The sequence below is a fragment of the Rhineura floridana genome, chromosome 4 (genome assembly GCF_030035675.1).
Source record: "Rhineura floridana isolate rRhiFlo1 chromosome 4, rRhiFlo1.hap2, whole genome shotgun sequence".
Lineage (NCBI taxonomy): Eukaryota > Metazoa > Chordata > Lepidosauria > Squamata > Rhineuridae > Rhineura > Rhineura floridana.
The window spans coordinates 155,835,028-155,861,075 of NC_084483.1; the positions used below are offsets into that span (position 1 = coordinate 155,835,028).

Below are 26,048 nucleotides of genomic sequence, written 5' to 3' on the forward strand. Positions count from 1 at the left end.
CGGGGAGGCTGTTCCACAGTTCGGGGGCCACTACAGAAAAGGCCCTAGATCGAGTAACTGTCCACCGGGCTTCCTGATGGGTTGGTACCCGGAGGAGGGCCTTAGATGCTGAGCGAAGTGACCGGGTTGGTTCCTCTACATTCCTGCTGCCCCATGTCAACAACTTTCTCTTTCGTCTTCTTTCTCTTTTGCCTAGGAGGGAGCCTAAAGAGGCTGTCAGTATGCAGAGAAATCAGCAAGGTTTCTTAGGAGTGGTGTAAGATGACATTTCAAAGTGCAGTTGCTGGGAATGTAAAATTTGCTGCCCCTCAGACATGCTGCCTGATGCAAGGGCTTTCCCGTGCTTTCTGGATAGGCTGGCTGATCTATTTGGAAGAGACAGCGGGTAGGACTAAAGACAGCAGCAAAGATGGGCAGAAGGCACAGGATGACTGGAAAGGGATGCAAAGCAAAACAGAAATTAGTCAGAGAAAGCAGGGTCAGATTTGGAAGGGGTCAAGGAATTGTGCAGCAGAATTGTAGTCAAAAGGATGGGAAGCTGCTTAAAAGGGCAACACATTCATAGGCAGTGGGGATAGCAATGCTGCTTGTCAATATCCCCCGAGCACTGTCTAGTTACACCTTGTGGGATCAGTTTGAGTTATTGTGGCCTGAGGACATGGACAGGACATTTGCAGGGGTTTAGCTGATCACATGTCCTCTCTGCCCTTGTGCATCTTGACTTGTAAAAGCTGTCTAAGAGGGATTGACTGGATGGGTCCAGAGAGGGGGAAAGGCATACTGTGGGAGGCAGGGGCGCCAGCCACTTTGAAGGAGGCAATTGTGTAGCCCCCCCAGAAGAAGCCCTCTTTAGACCCAGAAGTGTTAGATAACTATTGCCCAGCTGTGAATACAACTTTTTTGGGTAAGGTGCTTGAGAGGATGGTTCATGGGCAACTGCATGTGTACCTTGATGAAGCTCAGTATATTTTAATCTAGTTACTGGCCCAGTTTCAGCACAGGAACTAGGGCAGAAACACACTCACTGTTCCGGCAGTTCCAGCGTATCTTTACCTCTCTCTTCTGAAAATGGGATCACACAGCGCTTGTCAAACCCTGCCCCTTTTTACGGGAAAACCTTGTGGAAGCAGCTTCAGTGTCTGCTTTTTTAAAAATTCTGTTTGAAAGAGATTTTGCAGATCAACCTATTCCCCCCTCCAGATGTGGCTAACAGAAGTGCTTTGATCTGGTGACTAGTGTGAATACAGCCCTGCTTTGGTCATTTATTGAGACAGGGATGGGGGGGGTGCTATCTTTTCATTCTTCTTGACCTCCTGGTGACTTTTTATATTGTAGACCACAGTATCATCCTGGAACAACTCTGTAGGTTGAGGTCAGGGGCACCATGATTCATTGGAAGACTCTTGTTCTGTCTCCTGTGCCATATGAAATTGCTGGAAGGAGTCATCTGGGGATTTACAGAAAAGTGTCATTTCTTCATTCCATCTGAACTGAGAGAGGCAGTGGATATGCTGGATGGATACCTCAAGGCAGTGACAGACAGGATGACAGATAGGATGAGGGCCAATAAACTACAGGTGAATCCTGATAAGATGGAACTACTGTGGATAGGCAGTTCTTTGGTCCAGGAATTTGGAAGACAGCCTGTTTTAGATGGTGTAGCACTCCCTATAAAGGAGTAGGTACATAGCTTGGGGATATTCCTTGATCCACAGTTGTCATTGGAAGCCCAGGTGCCCTCAGTACCAAGGAGTGCCTATTTCCAGCTATATCTGGTTAACCAGCTCCAGCTGTTCCTGGATCAGGATCACCTCCTATCAGTAACCCATGCTCTAGAATAATAGAATAGTAGAGTTGGGAGGGGCCTATAAGGCCATCAAGTCCAACCTCCTGCTCAAAGCAGGAATCCAAATCAAAGCATTCCTGACAGATGGCTGTCCAGCTGCCTCTTGAATGCCTCCAGTGTCGGACAGCCCACTACCTCTCTAGGTAATTGGTTCCACTGTCGCATGGCTCTAACAGTTAGGAAGTTTTTTTTCCTGATATCCAGTTGAAATCTGGCTTCCTGCAACTTGAGCCCATTATTCCGTGTCCTGCACTCTGAGACGATTGAGATCCCGTCTCTCCTCTGTGTGACAACCTTTCATGTACTTGAAGAGTGCTATCATATCTCCCCTCAGTCTTCTCTTCTCCAGGCTAAACATGCCCAGTTCTTTCGGTCTCTAGTGACATCTCATTTGGATTATTGCAATGCGGTATGTGGGGGGCTGCCCTTGAAAATGATCCAGAAGCTGTAGCTAGTGCAGAATGTGGCTGCCAGGTTCTAAACTGGGACAGTGAGAAGGGATCAAGTAAAAATACTGCACTGGCTGCTTCTATGCTACTGAGCTCAATTCAAGGTATTAGTGACTGTTTACAAAAGCCTGTACAGCTTGGGCCCCAAATATCGCCAGGAGTGCCTCCTCTAATATTGACCAATTTGATCCTCCGCTAATGGTCCCTGCCAGGAATTTGGGATGAGGGGATGCACAGAAGGGCCTCCTCTGTGGTAGGGCCACAACCCTGGAATATGTCTTCTCAGAGATGCTTCTCCCTCATTGCTGGGTTTCCTACACCAGATAAAAATATTTTCATTTGCCCAGGCTTTTCGCAGTTTGATAAATAAAAGGTGCACTCCTCACCAGCATTTCTAAATGCATTTCTGTCTTAATTGATCTACTGAAACAAGTTTTGTGATATGTATTTTCTTAGCACTGTTTAGATGTATTTTGTTAATATTTTAACTGTAACTGTTGTTTTAGAATGTTTTTAACTCTAACTCTTTTTTACGTTTTTAACTGTAATTAGATTTTAGAATGTTTTAACTGTTCTTAGAATGCTGTTCTTTAAAAAACAAAGTAGCAAAGGGGTTAGAAAAAAGGAAGGCATTCTGCTTACAAAACATACCCATGGATATGAGTACATGGGCAGTGTGGAATAGGAGGAAGGGCCCCCAATCACACATATAGAACCTATGGTCATATAGACTTGGCCAAATGTGTGGAGGAAAGGGACAGGTCATTGAGCATGTTAAGAGAATAAGAACATAAGAGAAGCCTGTTGGATCAGGCCAATGGTGCATCCTGCATCCTGTTCTCACAGTGGCCAACCAAATGCCTGTGGGAAATCCACAAGTAGGACCTGAGCAGGACAATCCTATTCATCCCATTCACAGGTTCATATCTAGGTTCTCTCATAGTGGTCCAGAGAGGCCCAGGCCCCTTCCAGATTTTGAGTCTCCAGAACCGTAATAAAAATAAAAAATGACAACACATGAAAACAAAACAAGACACCAAAAGAAAAAAGGAAAAGGAAAAAAGGGGGGGAAAAGACTGAGACATAATAGGAATATTTTTCCTTCATATAATACACAACATTAAAGAGAAAAGACAAAATGAAGTAAAGAAATAACAATGATAAAACATATGCATAATTACGTAATTTGTTCAAATAAAATAGATTATATTATATCTAGTAAATGATATGGATTTACATTTTCCTGCACTTTGTTGCACCAGAACATTATAAGCACACTCAGTTTTCCGCAAAATGGTAATAAAGTTGTCTGCCCTCTCTGACTTTGACTAAATTAGTCAATTTGATAATGTTTGTTATGTCCCACACTCAAATTATCCAGTATTCCAGTGGGGGAGTTCTTGTCTATTTCCACTGATAAATAATAAAATATGGCTATTCATGCAGCAGTTAATAAATTCATAGCCATTTCTTTCTCACCTGTGATCACATATCATGATCTTTGATATGTCCAAAGAGTGTGATTGGAAGAGATTTTCCCCCAACAAAAATCCTTTTCTAGCACAAAAGCACCAATTTGCAGCTCTAAGCTGAGAGAGTGTGTCACATTTTGGTCTGACGCACATAGAAACAAGTTGCAAAACATTCCAAATGCCAAAAAATTAACAAGTGTCTACATCTGAGGCTCCCTTTGAGCTTGAGGCCCAGAACAAATGGCCCTCCTGCCCCATCCCCTCTGATCAGCCCTGTTTGTATCCCCACACACATTGAATGAAAAGATACAAACAATTTACGCACTGCTGTGTACCCATGTGTGTTTGTTTCTCCAATAGATAATCTCAAGAGTCATGAAAGCTTCATTCAGTCACTCCATGGGCACACCTACACTTTCACCGTCAAGATCTGAATGCATAAGGACCTAGCCAGAGGGAGATAAGGGAAGAAAACAAGGTCTGTTCCAATCACACAGGTTAGTACAGAGCTGGATTGTATAGATTAGGGGTGGGGAAGCTGTGGCCTTCCAGATGTTGTTGGACTATGACTCTCATCATCCTGGAGCACTGGCTAAACTGGCTAAGGCTCAAGGGAGTTGGAGGACCTCACAGATCCCCCTCTCTGTTGTTGGCAGTAATGGTGATCAAGGGGTGTGGGAATACCTTTTAAAAAAATCTTCTGTTAAAAGTTTATGATATTATCTGTGCTTGAGATCTCTTGACTCATTGCATAAGGAAAAATAATTATCAGTAGACTTTACTCTGGATGTACAACATTAAACAAATAAAATAAAAACCATTTGGGGGAAAAAGGTGTCAGAAACACGAGTAAATGTCATTTCAATAATTCTTCATGCATTGCTGAGGAGACGGCAAGACAAGACATATATTAATATCATCATTTCTGGCAAATGAGATAACCTGAGAAAAATATAGAAATAAGTGATGTCCAGGGAAATAGTCTATTTCATGTTTACTTTCAATGAACAATTCATACTAGGAAGAATATTAGGAAGATATGAGATATGCATGAAATTATTAGTTTATGAACATGTCCAAATATTCCATTTTATGGACTATGGGATGGAGAACCTCTGGCCCTCAGGATGTTGTGGGACTACATTATCCCTGGCCATTGGATATGCTGGCTTTGGCTGATGGGAGTTGGGGTCCTAATTCCTGAGAGACAGAGAGACAGAGAGTCCTTCACTCATTTTTCACATTAAGTGGGTCCATGCCTAGAAAGGGGCAGATGACCTGCCCCTAACAATGCATGGCTTTTATTTATTTATTTGATTTATATTCCGTCCTTCCTCCCAGCAGGACCACAGGGCGGCAAACAAAGCACTAAACCATCATAAAAACAGACTTTAAAATACATTAAAACAAAGCATCTTTAAAAACATTTTTTTAAAAGCTTTCAAGACTTTTTTTTAAAAAAAGGTTAAAAACACTGGGGTTTTTTTAAAAAAAGTTTTAAAAACATATTAAAAAGCAATTCCAACACAGAAGCAGACTGGGATAAGGTCTCAACTTAAAAGGCTTGTTGAAAGAAGAAGGTCTTCAATAGGTCTTTTTCTGCCCCCAACATCCACACTGCTATAATATGCTCAGATTTGGAGCTGGCAGCCCTCTAACAATATATAGCAAGCAGCAGAAGGCCAGGGTGGGGGTAGGGGGAAGGAAAATAAAAAAGTGGCCCCCTTTCCCCTCTCCTGAAACTCCCCTCTCCTACTGATCTTCCTTACAGGCCTCCTGTTCCAGGCTGTCTGAGACCCTGAACAGGAGCACCCTGTCTGAGGGGGTGAGGATAACTCCAACATTGGGTTGCAGGTCCTACTTGTATATACTAATAACAAACTCAGCTGGTGAGTGCCAACAGAATTATACACAAAAAGAGACACTGAGAAACCAGACAGAGGTATTCGGCACAAATATATATATTAGGAAGAAAACCATAAGGAGGCATCCCCTGGAAAAGAGAACGATCCAATGAGGACTGAGCATGCTCAGGGGGCAAATGGAATGGAGTATCGTGGAACCTGGCATGGTTGGCTGGCTGGAACAGTAAACAGGAGCACTCCACACTGCAACATTTTGTTCCTGGTCCCACATTTATCCTTTTTTGTCATCTCCGGTCCCTTTAAGCATGAGTGGTGCCTATTCCCGATGCATTAAAACCATCCTGACAAATGGCACAAACTATCTAGATCTTACTGTGATGACCATGCTCTGCTGACACCCAAAAGCTGTGTGTTCTCATGCAATTGCCATTCATTTCAGTGATCACTTGAGGCAGAACATTTTGGTTGACCGAATCAAGGTATTACCCTAATATGGATTTTGGAAAAATAAATAAATACATATTTCCCCCAGTCCCCCACCCCCTGTGCCCACATCTAGGGTTTCTTCTTCATCTCCTCTTCCATTTGGCCTGTATAAATGTTTTAATAGTGAAAAAGTTTTTTTCTAAACTTATTTTTAAAATGCGTAAATTGATTTCCCACTTTACCGGGTGCCCAAGGTGACATATAAATCATACAAATGACCCCAACGGATCCTCTTCCCACCATCCTCATCTGATCTTATCTGAGATGGTTTTTTCCACTCACTTCAGTTTCAGTTGTCAACTTCAGCAATGAGGAAAACTGGGAGGAAACTCACTAAATAAAAACAGATATACTGGAAATGAACATAAACTTGATTGGGAAAGAGAAACCATGACTGAGCCAGGATTGGAAGTTGAATTGCTTGTTCAATCCAAATTTCAGTAATAAGGAACATTCTGCTGTGTGGTGATATTTTTCTTCTGCAATGTTCTGTGGTATTGAAGGAGTCTAGAATATGGAACATCCTGTAAAATAAAATAAGAAAAATGCCTGGTGGCTGTAAGTGGGGAACAAAGAAAGCAGAGGAAGTGATCAGGTGTGACCGAGAAGTGGGAACAAGCTAAGCGCTCTAGAAAAGGGACATGATGTGTATCAGCCGTCCTACCCAAAGCATTTGCCATTGCTATAGTGGTAGTGTTGGGCTTGAAAGTGATCCCTACTCAGCCATGAAGTTCACTGCGTGGCCCTGGCAAATCGCAACTTCATCACACTGTTATGAGGATAAGATGTGGGTAACTGTAGGCTGTTTGAGCACTTGTTGGTAACACTGGCTATAAACTGCATAAACCAAATGGTCAGTTCATCAGAACACAGAGGTCGGCTCCAGATTCTGTAAATGACTAATTTTTCATACCATCAGTTCAAGTTCACTATCTTTGAAAGAGCTTGCAGCTGGATTGGAATTTTGCAGCCACAGCTCATAATAAGCCTTGAAACAGAACTTTCCCTCAGAAAAATCATAGTTGGCTGAACATTTTCTTTTGTAAAGTGATTAGGATTGCTCTAATTAATGATACCTACTTCAGTGTTATAGAGTCTGATTTTTAAAAAGGTTTGATTTTATTTTAAAGAGATAATAGTTTGTGTTAAGTTTTTATAAAGGTGCTCTCATTCATCCTTTCAACAGCTCCTGGATAGTAGGTGATTATTATTCCCATTTTGCAGATGGAGAAACTGAGACTAATAATAGTGACTCAGCAGAATCACAAAGTGAACCAATGATTGATGTAAAACACGATACTAGGTCAACAGTGAACATTCTCTGTACCAGCTCACAGTGTTTACTGGGTATAACACTGAAGTCAAATTTCTTTGATTTCAGAAGTCATCCCATCACTTCAGAGTCGGGAGGTAGTCACAGTATGTCAGATGTAAGAGACACTTATGCCTTCTAATAACAATGTTGGATATTGCTCACAGTCCATTCCCCATCCATACAATGTGGTGTTTAACCTCTTTGTCAGAGGGAGCAGGCAGCCTGGCACAGAAATTCCATCTACAATAGTTACCTTTGTCCTCAGCTTAACAATACTCACATTGCTTTGTTTTGACAACTGATCTAACAAACGATTTGGATTACCAAAGGCTGATACAAAAGCTTTTGCAGAACGCTTGATGCAGAAAACAATTCCCTTTTATGGTATAATTTCGCTTTTAAAAAATGTCCTGGTCTTGGTCTTTTTCACCCTCAAAGCCAGAGATATTAATATCCATCAGGATCTTTGTGGGACCATTTCACTTCAATCAATGCATAAACTAATATTTATCTTTTTAAATCATGAAACCTGGCTTCCAAAGGAATTATTGCAATGCTTTTAAAACTCTGTATTTTTTTGGATTTCAGAGGAAGAGAAAAATGACCAAATGATATAAGAGACTATATTTGGAATGCACATTTTCTTGTCTTCAGGTTACATGCACAGGACAATGCTAGAACATACTTTTTATCATTCCTTAATTCTCCTAATGCTCAGTGCTTAAAAATATTTATAAGTACATAATTTCATGCACAGTCCTGCCACATAGAGTACAGTTAAGTATTTGAAATCTGGGCTTTAATGGTTGTGGCTTCTTTGTCTGTAGTTAAGGTCACATCCACACTATGCATTTAAAGCACATTTAAAGCACTTAGCTTCCCCCAAGGAATCCTGAGAACTGTAGTTTACCCCTCACAGAGCAACAAGTCCCAACACCAAACTAACAACTGTACTTTGATAGCTACAGTTCCCAGGATTCTTAGGAAAACATGTGCTTTAAATGTATGGTGGGGATATGACCTAAGTGCCTAGATGTGAGCTAAAGTACCATATATTGCCCTGTTCAACAGCTAGTTTTGCCACGAGGCTACTCCACAAGGGAGTGGCAACCAAAGTCTCATACCTTCCATTCCAAATGGCAACTGCTAAGCTCTATTGCCACAGATGCTTTCCTCCACTTCTTTCTTTTGCCTCCGACATTCACAAATGTGATGTCAAATGGCACCACTCAAGGGGATGATTTAGCTCAGAGGCTACCATTTATTGATCCATACTATAACAATTTGGGCAAGATTACTGTTGTTTCTGAATCCCGCTGTGAATTCTACCACTCCTTCCTGCCCCCATTCCATATAATTTTAATCAAAGTTTTCATTTTGCAAATTAAAAATAGCTTACCATGGACAACAGAAGTGTGGCATGTCAGCACATCAGGATACAACTTGTGTGGTCTGATGGGCTGTGACTTAATAGTGGTGTGTTTGAAATTTGGGAGAAGAGAGGGAGGAAGATATTGAATGTTAGAAAGTAGAGGTGGGCCATCTCTCACTCAGCCCAAGAGAACTAGGTGTGTAATCATCCAGGATCTTGGGGTGTGCATCTTGGACCCTTTAACTTTTTAGGAGCAGGGTCCCAGCAGGGTCTGTAAGATTCCAGCATCCTATGAGCCAATCAGCATGAAAGGGAGAGTGCTAGCAACTGAGAAGAGTCTTCTAATAATAATAATAATAATAAATTTTATTTTTCAGCCGCCTATCTGTCCGGGTTAGGGACACTCTAGGCGACGAACAACAAGAATAAAAACAATACATATACATCAACATAATCAAATTTTAAGCTAAAAAACCATTCATTAATTCAATTGTAACATAAGTTAATCTGTCCCAATCTTGTAGGCCTGCCTGAACAGCCAGGTCTTCAAGGCTCGGCGATAGCTGGACAGGGAGGGAGCATGTCTGAGATCGAAAGGGAGAGAGTTCCAGAGGGTGGGGGCCACAACAGAGAATGCCCTCTCTCTGGTCCGTACCAGCCTAGCTGTTCTCACCGGTGGGACCGAGAGAAGGTCTTGCGAGGCTGATCTCGTCAGGCGGCACAATCAGTGATTCTGTAGGCGTTCCTTCAGATATACTGGGCCGAAACCGTATAGGGTTTTAAAGGTCAACACCAACACCTTGAATTGGGCCCAGTAAACAACTGGTAGCCAGTGAAGATCTAATAACACTGGGGTGATATGATCCCAGCGACGGCTATGCGTAATCAAGCGTGCCGCCGCGTTCTGTACCAGCTGTAATTTCCGGACCGTTTTCAAGGGTAACCCCACATAGAGCGCATTGCAGCAGTCTAAGCGAGAGGAGACCAGGGCATGTATCACCTGAGGTGAACAGGAAGATAGGGACGCAGTCTCCGTATCAGATGTAATTGATACCAAGCTGCCCGGCTCACTGCTGTAATCTGAGCCTCCATGGACAGCTGGGAGTATGACCCCAAGACTGCGGACCTGGTCCTTCAGGGGTAAACTTACCCCATCAAGCATCAGGTCAGTAATTCCTAACTTCCTTTTATCTCCCACAAGTAATACCTCAGTCTTGTTGGGGTTCAGCTTCAGCCTATTCTCTCCCATCCATCCACTTACGGATTCCAGGCACTTGGACATGGTATTCACAGCCAACTCCGGTGAGGACTTAAAGGAGAGATAGAGCTGAGTGTCATCTGCGTACTGATGGCACTGCAACCCAAAACTCCTGATGATTGCTCCCAGCGGTTTCACATAGATGTTGAATAGCATGGGAGAGAGGATAGAACCCTGTGGCACTCCACAATGAAGAGGCCAAGGGTCTGAAACCTCATCTCCCAATGCCACCCGTTGCTGCCTATCCGAGAGTTGGGAATGGAACCACTGCAAGACAGTGCCTCCTATTCCTAATCCCTCTAGGCAATTTAAAAGGATACCGTGGTCAACGGTATCGAAAGCCGCTGAGAGGTCCAGGAGGACAAGGAAGGTGTATTCACCCCTATCCAATGCCCTCCGCATATCATCTACCAGAGCGACCAAGGCTGTTTCCGTACCATGACCAGTCCTAAAACCCGATTGGTATGGATCTAAATAATCCGTTTCCTCCAAGTGTGTCTGTAATTGCGCAGCCACCACCCTCTCAATCACCTTGCCCAAGAATGGTAAATTAGAGACTGGGCAAAAGTTGTTTAACTCTTGGGGATCGAAGGATGGTTTTTTTAAGATGGGTTTTATTACTGCTTCCTTGAGGGCTGATGGCATTGCACCCTCTTGCAAGGATGCATTCACCACCGCCTTGATCCCTTCGCCCAGTCTCTCTTTACAGCTCATGATGAGCCATGATCGGCTTCACAGTACAGAGCACCTTGTCCACTTCCTCAGAGAGAAGAGGCTGAAACCGATCCCAACAGACCAGAATGCAACTGGCCGACTCTGGCCCACTTCCTGTCTCCACGGCGAGCGGAAGTGTGCTCTTCAGACGTTCGATTTTATCGGCAAAGTGTTTAGCAAAAGTATCACAGGAGATTTTAGAATGTTCCATGGGTTCCTGAGCAACTGGACCGACCAGGCTTTGGACCACTTGGAACAATCTCCTGGGACAACACTCTGCCGACGCAATAGAGGCAGCAAAGAAAAAATTCTTTGTTGCCACCTGGTAGGCAGCTATTGCTGCTCTAACCTGTGTCCGATTGTCTTCAGTGCAAGATTTCCGCCACCGGTGCTCAAGTCGTCTCACCTCCTGTCTCAGACCCCGCAGCCGTGGTGTATACCAAGGTGCTGTCTGAGTTCTGTTCTAACATACTTCCTTATCCTTTCCTGCTGATTGGAGCCAATCAAAATGAGAGAAGGTGAGTCAGCCACTGAGAAGACTCTTCTCAGTAGCTAACACACTTCTCTTTCATGCTTATTGGCTCCTAGGAACATCTGTTGTCGTGGGAGAAGGCATTAACAAGGTTCCCATTCTCAACCCAGCAGCAAAAAAAGGAGGGGAGAGGAGGGGGCATGGCTGTGACTATCATGAAGAGACCCTGCACTTCTGAATTTGCCACTACACTACTGAGAGGAACAGGCAGTTGTGGTAGCAGATTTCATCACTGTGGATCCACGCAGTGAGCTTTTGCAAAGTAAGAAATTAAATCTCTGAAGTATTTGGGAAACATTTCCCAATGAATATTATTTTAACAAGAAATGTGTGGATGCACCCAAGAAATGTGTTTGTCAGATGAATCAATATGAAAACTGTTGACTGAATGAAAAGGTGTCCCAATTAAGTAGGCAGCAGATTTTTAAAAATATTAATACAAGTACTCACAAAAATTAAAGAAAGAAAGCACCATCTTTATTTGTCAGAATTGTATGCTGCTGTTATGGTTTTGTGTTGTGTTTTTAAATGTTGTGTTTTATTTTTGAATTTTTGGTGTGTGATCTGCCCAGGGATTATATGTTATTGGGCACCCATGAAAATGTACCAACTAAATAAATAAAGAAAAGTGCATCCCCCCTTTCTCTCACACAGAACACTCTAGTTTGCTCTGGCACATGGACACATCAGCTAGAAGACATTTTGCTTTTCCTTCTGAACTGTGATTTTATTAATATGCAAATATATGCAAATCTAATTTAATTAATTTATTGTAAAACTCATAACAATTCATTGAGTAAGATGTCTTTAACCAGGTACCAGCTGTAAAGTGCACTGAATAATTTGGAGAGCTTTGCCATTTGAAAAAATCCATGCAAGATTAAGAATGTAAGAGGGACACTGCTGTATCAGGCCTAAGACCCATCTAGTTGAGCTTCCTGTTTTCATTGCAACTAACTAGTTCATATACAAATCATGCACATGTGTCCCAAGGTTCATGCTGCATCTCTGTACACACCGTTAGGAGCACTGAAATAAGATGCCGAGTTACTGTGGTTGTTCAGAAGACCAGAGGAGTAGAGAAAACAGTGTTGTATTGTGGTTGGCCAGCATTGCCACTTGTTTTGCCAAGACGTACCTTTCCTGTGGTTAGTTGGGCATCTATCTAGACCAGTGCCAGTCTGCTGACTGTTTCCTTTTGGTCTAGGGAGGCAATTTCCGCTTCTGGGTGGGAAGTTCTGATCTCTCTTTTGTCCAAGAGTCAACAGAATCCTGCCTGCTGGGTAACAAGAAGCTACTTTCTCCTGTTCTGGGTAAAAGACTCTGAGAATTATTGTCTTCTCCATACTTTTTTCAGAGCAGGAAGAACATGAATTTCACTCTTGCAGCCATTTGCCTGTTGGTGTTGCAGAAAATGAGAATAACATTTTTCAGTCGCCTTCACACTGTCATTGTTTTGCAGGAGGGATTCAACCACGTAGTGGGGATTAAAGTGGATTAAAGCACCCTGTAGAAACAAATCCACTTAAAAAAAAACCCCACAGACTTTTTGCAGTTAGGAAAGTGATTGCAAAATGCATGAGAAAGTGTGGGATAGATGACTGAATAATGGGACCCATGATTTTGGACCCACGCATTGAGCCAGAGCCAGAAGCCTAAGGGAGTCTTCCTCTTTCTCTCTTTTGTGTTATAACAAGAGGTCTGCCGGGTCAGACCATAAGTTTATCAAGTCTGGCATCCTGTTTCCCACAGTGGCTAACCAAATGTCTGTGGGAAGTGGCCCCCTCCCACTGTTGTTCTCTCACCTGCTGGTATTCAGAGGCGCGCTCTGGATGTAGAACATAGACAATGAGCTTAGGAGGCATTGATAACCTTATCCTCCAATTTGTCTAATTCCCTATTAAGCCGTTCTAAACTAGGAAGCTCCATCTAGCTCAGTGCTGTCTATTCCAGGGCTGACTCACCTGTGGCCCTCCAGATGTTGTTGGACAGTCAGGATGGCCAATGACTAAGGATGACTGGAGCTGCCATTCAACAACACCCAGACTGATTTCCGTTTCCTAGTCAACAGAGACTGGCAGTGGGTCTCCAGGGATTCTCAGCACCACCTGGATATACTTCAGATTGAACCTGGGACCTGTTGCATGCTAAGCACGCACACTACCACTTAGCTATGGCCCTGCCTTCTCGGCTGTCACCACCTATTTTGGGGTGAAATTCCACAGCTCTGTGTGAAGAAGTCTTTCCTTTTCTCTGTCCTTAATTGCTCACCATTGAGCCTCATGACCCCGAGATCTAGTATTATGAAAGGGGGAGACACTGCAGTCTTGAGGATCATTTGACTGACAAAGGGGCTATAAATCTTAAAACTAGCAAGTCAACTAAATAAACACAATAAAAAGTAGGGGGAGGGCATAGGCATCTAACACTTGCTTGTACTTCTTGCTGTTGATTTAGCAGCCACCCTCAGGCAATTCTGAAAGCCCCACTGATAGCACTGCCAACATTACCCCAAACCAGCAGGTGCTTAAAGGAAAGGGCTTAATATTGCAAATGGGTCATTTAGATATCATAAACTGGTTACAACAGGTTTTTTTTTTAATCCCCAAACCAAAACTGCTTCTAGTTCATCTGTTTATGAGCATATGGCGGAGGTGGGGAATATCTACCTGCAGGCCTAATCAGACTTGCCAGGCTTCGTCATTTGGCCTGCAAGGCCATTTTGGCCAAGCCACGGCCACCGGCCCTACACCTGGTGTCATAGATGGCAGGTGTGGGGCAGGGAAACATGGGGCCTAGATGAAAGGGGCTTTGCAGGCCCTGCAGATCAGTTGATTGGCGGTGCTTGCAAAGCCCCTTGCACAGCGCTTCTGAAGTCCCAACTATCAGTTGCCTGTTGGCATTTGGGAAGAGCTGCAGACAAGGCTTCCCAAGCACTGACAATCAGCTGATACTCAGTGTTTGGGAACTACTGTGCCCAGCCTGGGAAGCTTGATGGGGAGGTTGTACAACATTTTGATTTGCTAGCACAAAGTTTGTGGGGAGATTCTACAGCATCAGCTGTAGATGCTGATCATTCAGTCTGATTTGTTTGCACAGTTTGTGGGGAGTTTATATGATAGCCACTGTTTATTGAGCATTCACTCCGATTTGTTGGTGGAGAAGTTATAGGAGGGCACCTAAAGCAGTTGTTAGCACACACTTCCCAGTGCATTTTCCCATCACTTTCCTTATTGTAATTTTTTATATTTTTTTAGAAGCAGCATCGTTGCACTAGAATGCCAAATCCACTTTAAATGTACAACCTGAATCTGCCACTATGCAATTAAATCCCACCAGCAAAATAGCAACAGTCTGGAAGTGCCTTCACGTTACTTCCAGACAGGTGTTTATTGTCAGATCGGTGCTTTTAACGCATGCACATTTTTGCAGCATCCACATGATGTCCTTTCTTAGCATCAAAAGACAGCCTATATTTTGCCCCAATTTAATCTGGAATTTCCCTGAGAAAACTCCAGTGAGTTAAAAAAAAAAATCTCTCGCCAATGCCCTATTTGTGACATCTCAAATTTGCGATATTAAGTTCCCGTCTGGAAATACCCCTATTGGATCCCCCACCCCAGGATAAATCTAGATTAAATGGCGGGGGGGACACAGGGGCTGGCATTTTGCTGCCAACGACGTTGCGTGAACCCTGGGAAAAGCTTGCATGCAGAAGAAACTCCCATCAGATAATATTACAACCCCCGTCGTGTGGAAGCTCCCAGGGTCCTTCGACAGCGGCGGAGCGTGGCAACGGCTCTTTCCTACGTGTCGAGTTGGGGCTTGTCCCTTTAAGAGAGCGTAGCACAGTAGCACAGGCGAGCTCTGCCGCCTAGCTGAGCTTGCGGCGCTCGTAAACCGGTCACTGCCTGGAGAAGGAGCGCAGCGCCTGATCTTTATCCGAAGGAGAGCACGCGGCGGCTGCTCCCGCTCCCGCTCCGGCTCCACCACCACCACCACCACCGCGTACCACAGATTACGCCTCCCGCCTCCCACGGTCCAGCTTTTTTGATCGGTGTTGTTAACATCCCGCGTGGAGATCAGCCTTGGGGGGCCTGGCTGGCTGGCATCGGATGGCCGTTCCCGAACACTGAGCTCAGCTGTTGGAAAAAGCCAAGTCGGGAAATCAAAACCGCTGCTTGAGCTTTGGTAAGTCAAACGAAAGTCATCTCTTCCTTTCTGGGCTGCTGCTTTTAGAGCTGTCTTTATTTTTACTATTCTTTGCAGGCTGCTTTTATTGTCTCCTAAGCAGAGCAGCTGGGAAAACACAGGGGAGAGTCAAGAGGAGAATGAGATCTTCTTGAACGTTAGCTGTCATTCCTATTTTCTTTTTTAAAAAATCCTTTCCTCGCTTTAACTTTTTGCAGCGGGAGCTATTAAAGGCAAGCTAGTCAGTAGGCAAAAGCCTTGATTTGAGAGAAGCTGGCGAGGAAAAGGAGAAGATGGTTGAATAGAGAGAAGATGATTATTTCACAGTGCCATCCTAGGCATGTCTTTTCCAAAGCGAGACTCGTTGGGTTCAGTGGGGCTTACCCCCAGGTATGTCATGTGCAGCCTAAAAATAACTTTCTTCAACGAGGTTTTCTTGAGGCGAGTTGTCATTAATTTTTTTAATGTTGAATTGTACGTAGAGCTTTTTTTTTTTTTGAGGCGGTCGAATATTTTATTGAGAAACAAAGAAGCTCTCAGAAGAAACCGAAGGTGTTGCTTGAAGTCTGGCTTTCTGAATGCCAATCGTCGCCTGCAGTTGGAATGGGCAGCACTGCAGGCATGGGGCAGCGTCCCTGGGTGCAGTTCCCGTGTGCGTCGGGCAGAGGGCGGTGCTGCGACGCCTGGTGATAATCCTCTGTAAAATGGCCAGGGAAGTTGGTCAAATTTACTCAGTTGAGTGAATAATTCAGTGGTGATAAGCTGGTTGAGAGGGAGTGATTCGTCAGGGCAGCAAGCACCGCAGTGCAGCATCGGAAAGGCAATTCATTCATGATTTTGAGTAGCCGCGTAAGTTAGTCACGTGACATGTTTTAAGAATGAAGGTTTGACCAATCGGAATTAAGATCATAGCATTCAGAATTCTAACATACCTTCCTGGAGTTTCAATGCTTTGAAGTCCGTAGGTACTACAGAGGTTTCAGTAGAGCAACTTAAAGCTTGCGTGTTCTGTTGTGCGGGCAGCAATGCAATGGTGTATCTGTCTGGATAGATCATCGTTAAGGAAAAGACCTGTGGATCTTTCAAAATACACACATCTTGAAAGGAGCTGTGTTGGTCCTCTAGGAAAATAACCCGGTTAGTAATACTTTTTATTAGGACCAGCTAATGTCTCAAAGTAGCGAGAAATCTTTTGCGTTCTCTAGAACTGCTCTTCAGGCTGAGTGTTAAGCCATCAGCAAAACAAAATGGGGTGTGGGAAAGAAACAAAAAGCCCATTGTTTTCTTTGCTTTTTTTGGGGTGGTGGTGGTGTTCAGCATTTAGCCTGAAGAAGAGTTTGGAGGGAATGAGGGGAAAAAAAGCTTGCTCGCTACTTTCTGACATTTGCTTTCTCAAGAAAAGGTATTTATTCCACTGTTACCTTTGGACATTGGAATGGCTTGTTAAGGGTTTGCTAAATACTTCCTCAAAGGGTATTGAGATATGTATTCTGAACATGAAGAAAAATGCGATGGGACTTGTGTTGTGAAACTGATGGTCTGTTTAGCCTGATGCTGTCAAACTTTTAACAATGGCTCTTGACACAATTTCTAATGTGGATGTGTGAGATGTCTTAATAGTGGGATCAAACTTGAGGATTAAAACATCTGCGCCAAATACGGTCCAGTGCAGACGATGAAGGACTTTGAAGGGGGGGGGGAAGCTAGTTTATGTTCCTTCCTTTTTTGCTGATGTTGTAATGTTTGGGCAAGACACTTTCGTGCTCTTGGTTACTCTCTTTTAATTTAAGTATAATAATCCTTATTATTTATGGCCCTCCCCCTAAGGAGATGTACATCACTGAAGACTGGAACAAAATTAATTTATTGGAGCTGTCAGACAAAAGGAACCTTGTAAAATTGTTACTGTGGTGTTAGTACTGCTGCTCTGTTGGGAGGAGAAAGGGGTAGTCTGGATTACAGACTTTTTAATACAAGGTCATCGACAGTCGATTGTATCTTTATGATCCAAGGTTTCTGAGATCAGACCAGCTAGGCCATTGCAGGTACATGCAGTGTCCTGTGAGTTGTTATAAAGCTGGGGGAGGATATACTGATTCACTTCTAACAACATGAGCAGGTTGCTTCTAATTCTTGGAAAAGCTGATGAAAACATGTTATGAAATCTGCTCATTCAGATCCTTGACATTTATAATTCATTGAAGTCTGTCCCCCTCCCGTTAGCTGATATGGGTACTAGCTTGGTTATTTATGTACATAAGGTTTGTGCATGGGAAATTTTTAAGATGCATGTATTTTCAGGCCTACCCAGTCTTCTTAGATGGATAGCTGGATTGTTTTTTCTTTATTCTGTACCTGTGTCTTAAAGAGCGGGAGAAAGTAGCGGAAGCAGCCTTGAGAGACTGTGAGAGACCTGCTTTGGAACACTAATAAGTTCGTTAGGCCTGTAGGGCAGTGGAGATGAACACTCTGTCGCATTTCATTTGATCCCAAGAAGACATTTCAGATAGCAGTTTTCAAGTTGGGATTCTGCTCTTTGTATGGACTTGTTATGTTCACATTGAATTGGAAACATCTTGGGTTTGCTTCAGAGTTTGTCATGATGACCTGTTCTGCAAAGGGGAAAAAAGATGCACAGGGTTCTTAGATTCTAAGTGTGATGGTGCTTTCATTCTACCTTGCAGCCATTAATTGAGATCTAGAGATTTACTGCAGGAAAGAAAGTAACAGTAAATCCCTTCTTTGCTGATCACCACTAAATATTCCTGGAAGCAACTTGAGCATCTTCCAGCTGCATGGGGAATATAAGTCTGCATCCCAGGATGCAACTTTAAATCTCCAGGGATATGATTGGCTGAGATGCAAGGCAAGCCCTTTTCTCTAATGATACTCTGGTGATGGAATTCTCTTCCCCAAGAGGCTGATTAAACCCCCTTGTTGTTTAGATAGGCTAAGACATTTGTCCCCCCCCTTTTAAAAAAGGTTGGTTTTGTTCTCATTTTATTTATTTATAGCATATATTGCAGATTGTTTAGCTTGCATTGTGAGCCACTTTGAGAGTCTCTGGACCAAAATGGTGGGTTAAAAATATTTGAAATAAATAAAATGTGGGATAGATATTTCCTGATGCCCACACATTCTCTTCCATTGCATTGGGGGGGGGTGCAGGAGAAACCAGATCTTATCAAATCCTGTTGGGGGGATTAAGTCCATGCCTCCATTAACAAGAGATTGCATCTTGGGAGATTGGTGACTTTTATTGGCTCTACCAGCCTTTGCCAACTTGGTGCTCTCCAAATGTTTTGGGCTACAACTCCCATCAGCCCTAGCTAGCACAGGGGCTGATAGGAGTTGTAGCCCAGATCATTTGGAGAGCACCAAGCTGGCAAAGGCTGGTCTACACCAACCTTCTTTTGGGGATAGCAGAAGATGTCATCAAGGTAGGACACTTGTTTAGGGTATTCACTATTCTAAAGAAGAATCTGTTGAAATGAGCAGTTGTTGGAATACCCTGAGGAAAGCTTTGCTTGAACTGTTTTAATACAAGCATGACTTTGCTTTCTGTCTTGGTTTCATTTAAAAAAAAATAATGTCTTGGCTTCTGACAACTTTTTTTTCCTGGGTGGTGCACTACATTTCAGTTGACACATGACCCCAGTCTCAGAAGTCTTTGAGTGAATGTGTCTCCTGCTGATCATGATCTTAGCAACCTGGCTGTTCTTCCAATGTGGGGTATCCACAACAACTTGTTTCTTGACATGATGCCCTGATGAAATGACCTACTTTTTGCACCCTGCCACCTGTTTTCTGCACTCTCAGGCTGCTTAGTCTGATATGTGCACATAATTACAATCCATTTTTTAAAATACTGTTGTACGCTTAGCAAATGCAGAGACTGCATGCTTTTGTTAATATAATGGCTGTCTTCCAGCTAGAGTAATATATGGGGAAAGGCTGTAGCTCAGAGGTAGAGCATCTGCTTTGCATGCAGGTGCAATCCCTGGCATCTCCAGGTAGGGCGGGGGGGGGAGAGAGTCCTGCATGATGCCCTGGAGAGTCACTGCCTGTCAGTATAGATAATGCAGAACTAGATGGACTGTTGATCTGATTTGGAATAAGGCAACTTTCTCTGCTCCTATTTCAGCTCTCTTGGATTAGATTATAGGACCCTGTATTTTATTTATTTATTTTGCATATGGGCTGTTCTGTAGTGTCACTACTGCTGCACTGCCGTGAGTCTGCAGAGGTGAAGTATTGGATAGTCTTGCTAAGATATTACAAAGTACTATTTTTATATTGAATGTTATACGCCACCCTTTAGTAAGGACTCCCAGAACAGCATATAAACGGGGATAGTAAAATCATAAAAACAAAACACCAGAAGAATCACAGAAGGAAAACCAATAAAATCCAACAAAACTAAAACCAGCTATAAAACACACTTGAATGCCTGGTCACATTTTTTTAAAAACAAGGTTTTGCCTGGTGCTGAAAAGACATATATGAGGTGTCGGGACTGGAAAGGCCCTCTCTCGGGGCACTGGTTGCCTCATTTCAAATTGAGGTGGGACTTGGAGGAGGTTATTTTTTTAAACCATTTTTACCCTGCTGTTTAGTTAAAAGGTTTTCCTCTAGTGACTTAAGATCAAGGCGGGAAGAGAAAAACAAGTAAACTTGGGTATCAATTCTTAAAGTTACATAATACTTATCAGAGAGATGGGGAACACTTTTCAGCCCAAGGACAGCTTCCAGGAGCCACATGAAAATGGTTGGTAGGGTCAGAGGTGTCAAGTTGATGGAGCAATGGATGTAACTCTGAACCTTTGTCCAGTAGACTACATTCCAGTGATGCTGAATGCAAAACTTCCCAGATTCAATCCCCAGAATATCCAGAAACAGTTGAGAAAGACTGCTGCCTAAAACTCTGGAAAGCTGCTGTTAGTGTATACCAGCAGGAGCCAACATGGTGCCCTCCAGATATTTTGGACTACCATCACTCCTGATCAATGGCCATGCTGGCTGGGGTTGGTAGGAGTTGGAGCCCAACAGCATCTGGAGGGCCACAGGTCACCCATCCCTGGTTTAAAGAGTGAATGAGAGTTTGGGCAGCCTTGTGTAGGAACTCAATGAGACTTTGTCCTGAATTAGATATGGATAGAATTGTGTCGCATAATGCTGCCCTTGACAGGTTGACTTCTGATTTATAAATAGTTCAGTTTTTTTTTTAAAGTAATCCAATACTTTTGAAAAATGGAAGCTTTGCAGGATTGCTAAGTTGTGGAACAGGAGCAGCTACTTTGTGCTCATGTGGCACGGAGACTGTAGCATTAACAGGATGTGCTTGGATCATACAGGACAGGGATGGCGAACTTCCATATTCTAGGGTGTTGCTTTTTTTGTTCAGACATTTGCCTAGGAGCTAGAAGGGTATTTTGATCCACAACTGATTTCACCAGCCCTTCCTTCAGTTGTTGGCGAGATTTCTTAATTACTTTAATATCCATTTCTTTTTTCAGGCTTTCCTCTTAGTCCTTGGAATTCACTGTATTAAGATCCTTGAGCCAGATGTTTGTTTCTAAAATAGCTTGGCATGGTCTTGAAACAGGTATTATTTGTTGTGTCTGTTTTTATAGGATTGGTTCAACAGCCTTCATAAAAGAATATTTTAAGTTTGTATTGCCAGAGTTTTTCACTATTTCCTTAACCCCCTGCCCCTGAAAAACCCAGACAAAGCTTTTCACATGTCCACAATTTATTTATGTAGCTCTGCTGACAAATAATTGAAATGATTGCCCATGACTTTTGCAAAACATTTAGCGGACAAATCAACTTGGTAATAAATGTGATGTGCCTGGACCCTGATCTCTTACAGTTCCACAATGCATCCTCCTCCTCCTTCCTGCGGACATCCCAACATATTCAAAATTCCCATCCTTTTCAGACATAGACCCACTGTTAACCCAAATATGCATTTGAGGACCCATTTCTTATTTTTTCTATATATATAATAAAAATGTAAAAATGTTGACATGCTGCAGTTTGTTTGGCTACAGACAGGTGGCTCTGCAAACCACAGTGTGACAAGAAGCGGTTGATAGATGGCCCAGGCGAGCTGTGGTGGGACAGCCAGAGCAGGCTGCTGCAGACACCAACTCTGCTGGCTCCTCAGCTTGCCAGCCCTGGAGCCCCTGCCTCTGGGATCCAGATCCCCAGGCTGGCCAGCACTGCTACTGGCCACCTTCCTCCTCCTTGGCCAGCTTGGGGGTCTGTTGATTCTCCTGGAACCTGGTAGGAGGTGCTTCACAGGAAGGAGGAAGATGACTGGAAGTGGCAGATGGCCAGCCTGGTAATCCTCTGATTCAGCTGCAGCTGATTCCCAAGCCGGCTGCCACTTCTGATCGCCCGCCTGCTTCCCACACTGCTCCTCCTGCAGAGCCCACTCTTCAGCCTGCTTGGCTGTGGCAGAGGCATGAGGTGGAATGGAGAAGGGTCTAAGCCTTTTGCAATTCTCCCCTCTCCTCTTTTTTGCACCTCTGACATTGGGGGGAGGGGCAAAGGAGAAGCCCTGATAGAGGTAGTTCTACAAAGACTGTATACATTGCTTCAGCTCTGTGGCAGCTGCCCTTTCCTTGGGGAAAATCAGCTGCCAGAGTCCTGCAGTAGAACAGAGAAAAAGAGAAATAACTCACTTCTCTTCCAGGTTTATTAAATGTGTGTTTGACTAAAGCTTAAAAAGTGCACAGAGAGCATGAACTGGAAACTCTTAGCCTCCGAGTGAGTTTTTGATGGAAACATTTTAAAGGATCAATTTTATCTGCTGGGAAGGAAGCAAAACATTTTTGTAGCAACCTGATAATACCAGTAACATGAGTCTTGATTTGATTGGTTGTGCCAAATTTTTGTTACAAGTAGAAAATAATACAGTTCCCTCTGTAAAGAGAAGGCAAATGAGAAATGGGACCAGGCCATTATTCTTGGTTCTTAAACATCACATCCATAAAATTGCACCTTTTTGTGCTCGATTTATCTGAAACTGCCACCATGTCTAGTTTCATATGCAAATGAATGAATTAAAATCCTCATATAGGGATGTATTGGAAAAGTGGGAAATATGTTTGCTACTGATCATTCTGATTCCAAGTTATGCCATTCCCCATTTACTCTCAGTAATATTCTATTCCTGATTATCTGAACATCAGTTTTTAGTACACTGTGAAAACACTATTCATAGGGTCGCCACAAGTCGAGATTAACTTGAAGGCAGCTCATTAATTTTTTTCTTTCAGAAAAGTTGTCCAGCTTTCCAAGTGTGCTTGGGATGTCCTTTACCTCCTACTTTTTCTGACATGTATTTTGGAGAGGTGGTCCAGCACTGGAGACTTTGGTCCTAATATACTCTACCACGTGAATGCCAGGCAATACATACTGCAAGCCAGCAAACATCTCCATGATTGTAGCTGTGTGTCTTCTAGCAGCTGCAAACTCAGTGGTGTCTGCCAGCTGACTGCCACATACCATCTGGTTTACACTTTTCTGTCTGTCAACATCCAAAGTACCACAAAGAAAGGAGAAGAAATCCCAAAATGCGGAGAAAAAATTATTACTTGGGCCAGCCCAATGAGTTTTGGCCTCTAGTGTATTGGACCTTCATCAGAGGTAATAAAGAAGACAATACACTAAATTAATACATATAAATGGAGAATTTATAAAGCACAACACAAAATACAGCATTAAAACAAGTACACAATATATCACTACCAGATCTTTGGAAAATATTTTGTAAATATTGTTTTAAATTTTTATATTGTTTTAAATTGTTTTTTAAAAGATGTATTTTAAATTGTATTTGTTTTTAGTTACCGTAAACCACCCAGAGAGCTTCGGCTATGGGGTGGTATACAAGTATAATAAATAAATAAATAAATAAATAAAACTTACATGAAATAGTCTGTAAAGATCTCTAATAGTAAAAATGCTTAATTTTTTTAATGGCAGCTACAAGAAGAAACCTGAATACCTGCAAAAGTGGAAGAAAATTGGCCTTGGTCGCCCTGATGGATGACCTTTATTGGGAGAAGGACACGGGGAGTGTGACCCTATTATTCTTACTTGATCTCTCAGTGGCTTTTGATACCATTGACCATGGTATCCTTCTGGACCGACTTGGTGAGATTGGTATTGGAGGCACTGTTTTACAGTGGTTCTGATCCTTTTGAGTTCTCAAAGAACTCAAATGTGAAATTGCTGATCTGCTAACTAAAATATGTAACTTGTCCCTCGGGTCCTCCTCTGTGCCTGAGGACTGGAAAGTGGCAAATGTAACGCCAATCTTCAAAAAGGGATCCAGAGGGGATCCCGGAAATTACAGGCCAGTTAGCTTAACTTCTGTCCCTGGAAAACTGGTAGAAAGTATGATTAAAGCTAGATTAACTAAGCACATAGAAGAACAAGCCTTGCTGAAGCAGAGCCAGCATGGCTTCTGCAAGGGAAAGTCCTGTCTCAGTAACCTATTAGAATTCTTTGAGAGTGTCAACAAGCATATAGATAGAGGTGATCCAGTAGACATAGTGTACTTAGACTTTCAAAAAGCGTTTGACAAGGTACCTCACCAAAGACTTCTGAGGAAGCTTAGCAGTCATGGAATAAGAGGAGAGGTCCTCTTGTGGATAAGGAATTGGTTAAGAAGCAGAAAGCAGAGAGTAGGAATAAACGGACAGTTCTCCCAATGGAGGGCTGTAGAAAGTGGAGTCCCTCAAGGATCGGTATTGGGACCTGTACTTTTCAACTTGTTCATTAATGACCTAGAATTAGGAGTGAGCAGTGAAGTGGCCAAGTTTGCTGACGACACTAAATTGTTCAGGGTTGTTAAAACAAAAAGGGATTGTGAAGAGCTCCAAAAAGATCTCTCCAAACTGAGTGAATGGGTGGAAAAATGGCAAATGCAATTCAATATAAACAAGTGTAAAATTATGCATATTGGAGCAAAAAATCTTAATTTCACATATACGCTCCTGGGGTCTGAACTGGCGGTGACCGACCAGGAGAGAGACCTCGGGGTTGTAGTGGACAGCACGATGAAAATGTCGACCCAGTGTGCGGCAGCTGTGAAAAAGGCAAATTCCATGCTAGCGATAATTAGGAAAGGTATTGAAAATAAAACAGCCGATATCATAATGCCGTTGTATAAATCTATGGTGCGGCCGCATTTGGAATACTGTGTACAGTTCTGGTCGCCTCATCTCAAAAAGGATATTATAGAGTTGGAAAAGGTTCAGAAGAGGGCAACCAGAATGATCAAGGGGATGGAGGGACTCCCTTACGAGGAAAGGTTGCAGCATTTGGGGCTTTTTAGTTTAGAGAAAAGGCGGGTCAGAGGAGACATGATAGAAGTGTATAAAATTATGCATGGCATTGAGAAAGTGGATAGAGAAAAGTTCTTCTCCCTCTCTCATAACACTAGAACTCGTGGACATTCAAAGAAGCTGAATGTTGGAAGATTCAGGACAGACAAAAGGAAGTACTTCTTTACTCAGCGCATAGTTAAACTATGGAATTTGCTCCCACAAGATGCAGTAATGGCCACCAGCTTGGACGGCTTTAAAAGAAGATTAGACAAATTCATGGAGGACAGGGCTATCAATGGCTACTAGCCGTGATGGCGGTGCTGTGCCAACCTAGTCAGAGGCAGCATGCTTCTGAAAACCAGTTGCCGGAAGCCTCAGGAGGGGAGAGTGTTCTTGCACTCTGGTCCTGCTTGCGGGCTTCCCCTGGGCACCTGGTTGGCTACTGTGATAACAGGATGCTGGACTACATGGGCCACTGGCCTGATCCAGCAGGCTCTTCTTATGTTCTTATGTTCTATCTCCAGGGTCGTTTTCAGAGAATAGCATTGGGTGACTGTCTTTCAGCCCCCTGGCAGTTGTGCTGTGGGGTGCCACAGGGTACTATCTTATCCCCCGTGCTGTTTAACATCTATATGAAGCTCTTGGGAGTGGTCATCAGGAGATTTGGTGTGAGGTGTCAGCAGTATGCTGATGATACCCAGCTCTATTTCTCTGTAACATCTGAATCGGGAGAGGCCGTGCAAGCCCTGGACCGCTGCCTGCACTCGGTGGTGGGCTGGATGAGGGCCAATAAACAGTCTGAATCCTAGCAAGAGGCACTGTGGGTTGGTGGTTCCCAAGTTCGGATAATTGGTCATTTGCCTGCTTTGGATGAGGTTGTACTCCTTCTGAAAGAGCAGGTCCATAGTCTGGGGGTGCTCCTGGATCCATCTTTGTCACTAGAGTCCCAGTTGACCTCCGTAGCTAGGAGTGCCTTTTACCAGCTTTGGCTAGTAAGACAGCTGCAGCCGTTTCTGGACCAGGATAGTCTGACCACTGTTGTCCACGCACTGGTAACCTCCAGGCTGGATTACTGTAATGCACTCTATGTGGGGCTGCCCTTGAGGTTGGTCAGGAAGCTGCAGCTGGTGCAAAATGTCGTGGTGAGACTGCTCACTGGGGCAGGGTATCACCAACATGTCACCCTGCTGCTAAAAGAATTGCA

At 43.3% G+C, this 26,048-nt stretch overlaps 1 protein-coding gene across 7 annotated transcripts in view; it reads left to right on the plus strand.

Annotated features, from left to right (window-relative positions):
• The first annotated feature begins 15,086 nt into the window (after positions 1-15,086).
• The window catches only part of DAAM2 (dishevelled associated activator of morphogenesis 2), a 288,833-nt gene continuing 277,871 nt past the window's right edge, over positions 15,087-26,048 (plus strand). For 3 of the 7 annotated variants that reach the window (XM_061624914.1, XM_061624913.1, XM_061624920.1), the window contains exon 1: positions 15,087-15,500. The gene's annotated coding sequence lies outside the window, so the exon portion shown is untranslated. Of the gene's footprint in view, positions 15,501-15,534; positions 15,891-16,227; positions 16,350-16,421; positions 16,638-26,048 lie in introns of those variants that run through there. The other 4 variants (XM_061624917.1, XM_061624919.1, XM_061624915.1 and 1 more) reach the window with 3 other exon arrangements.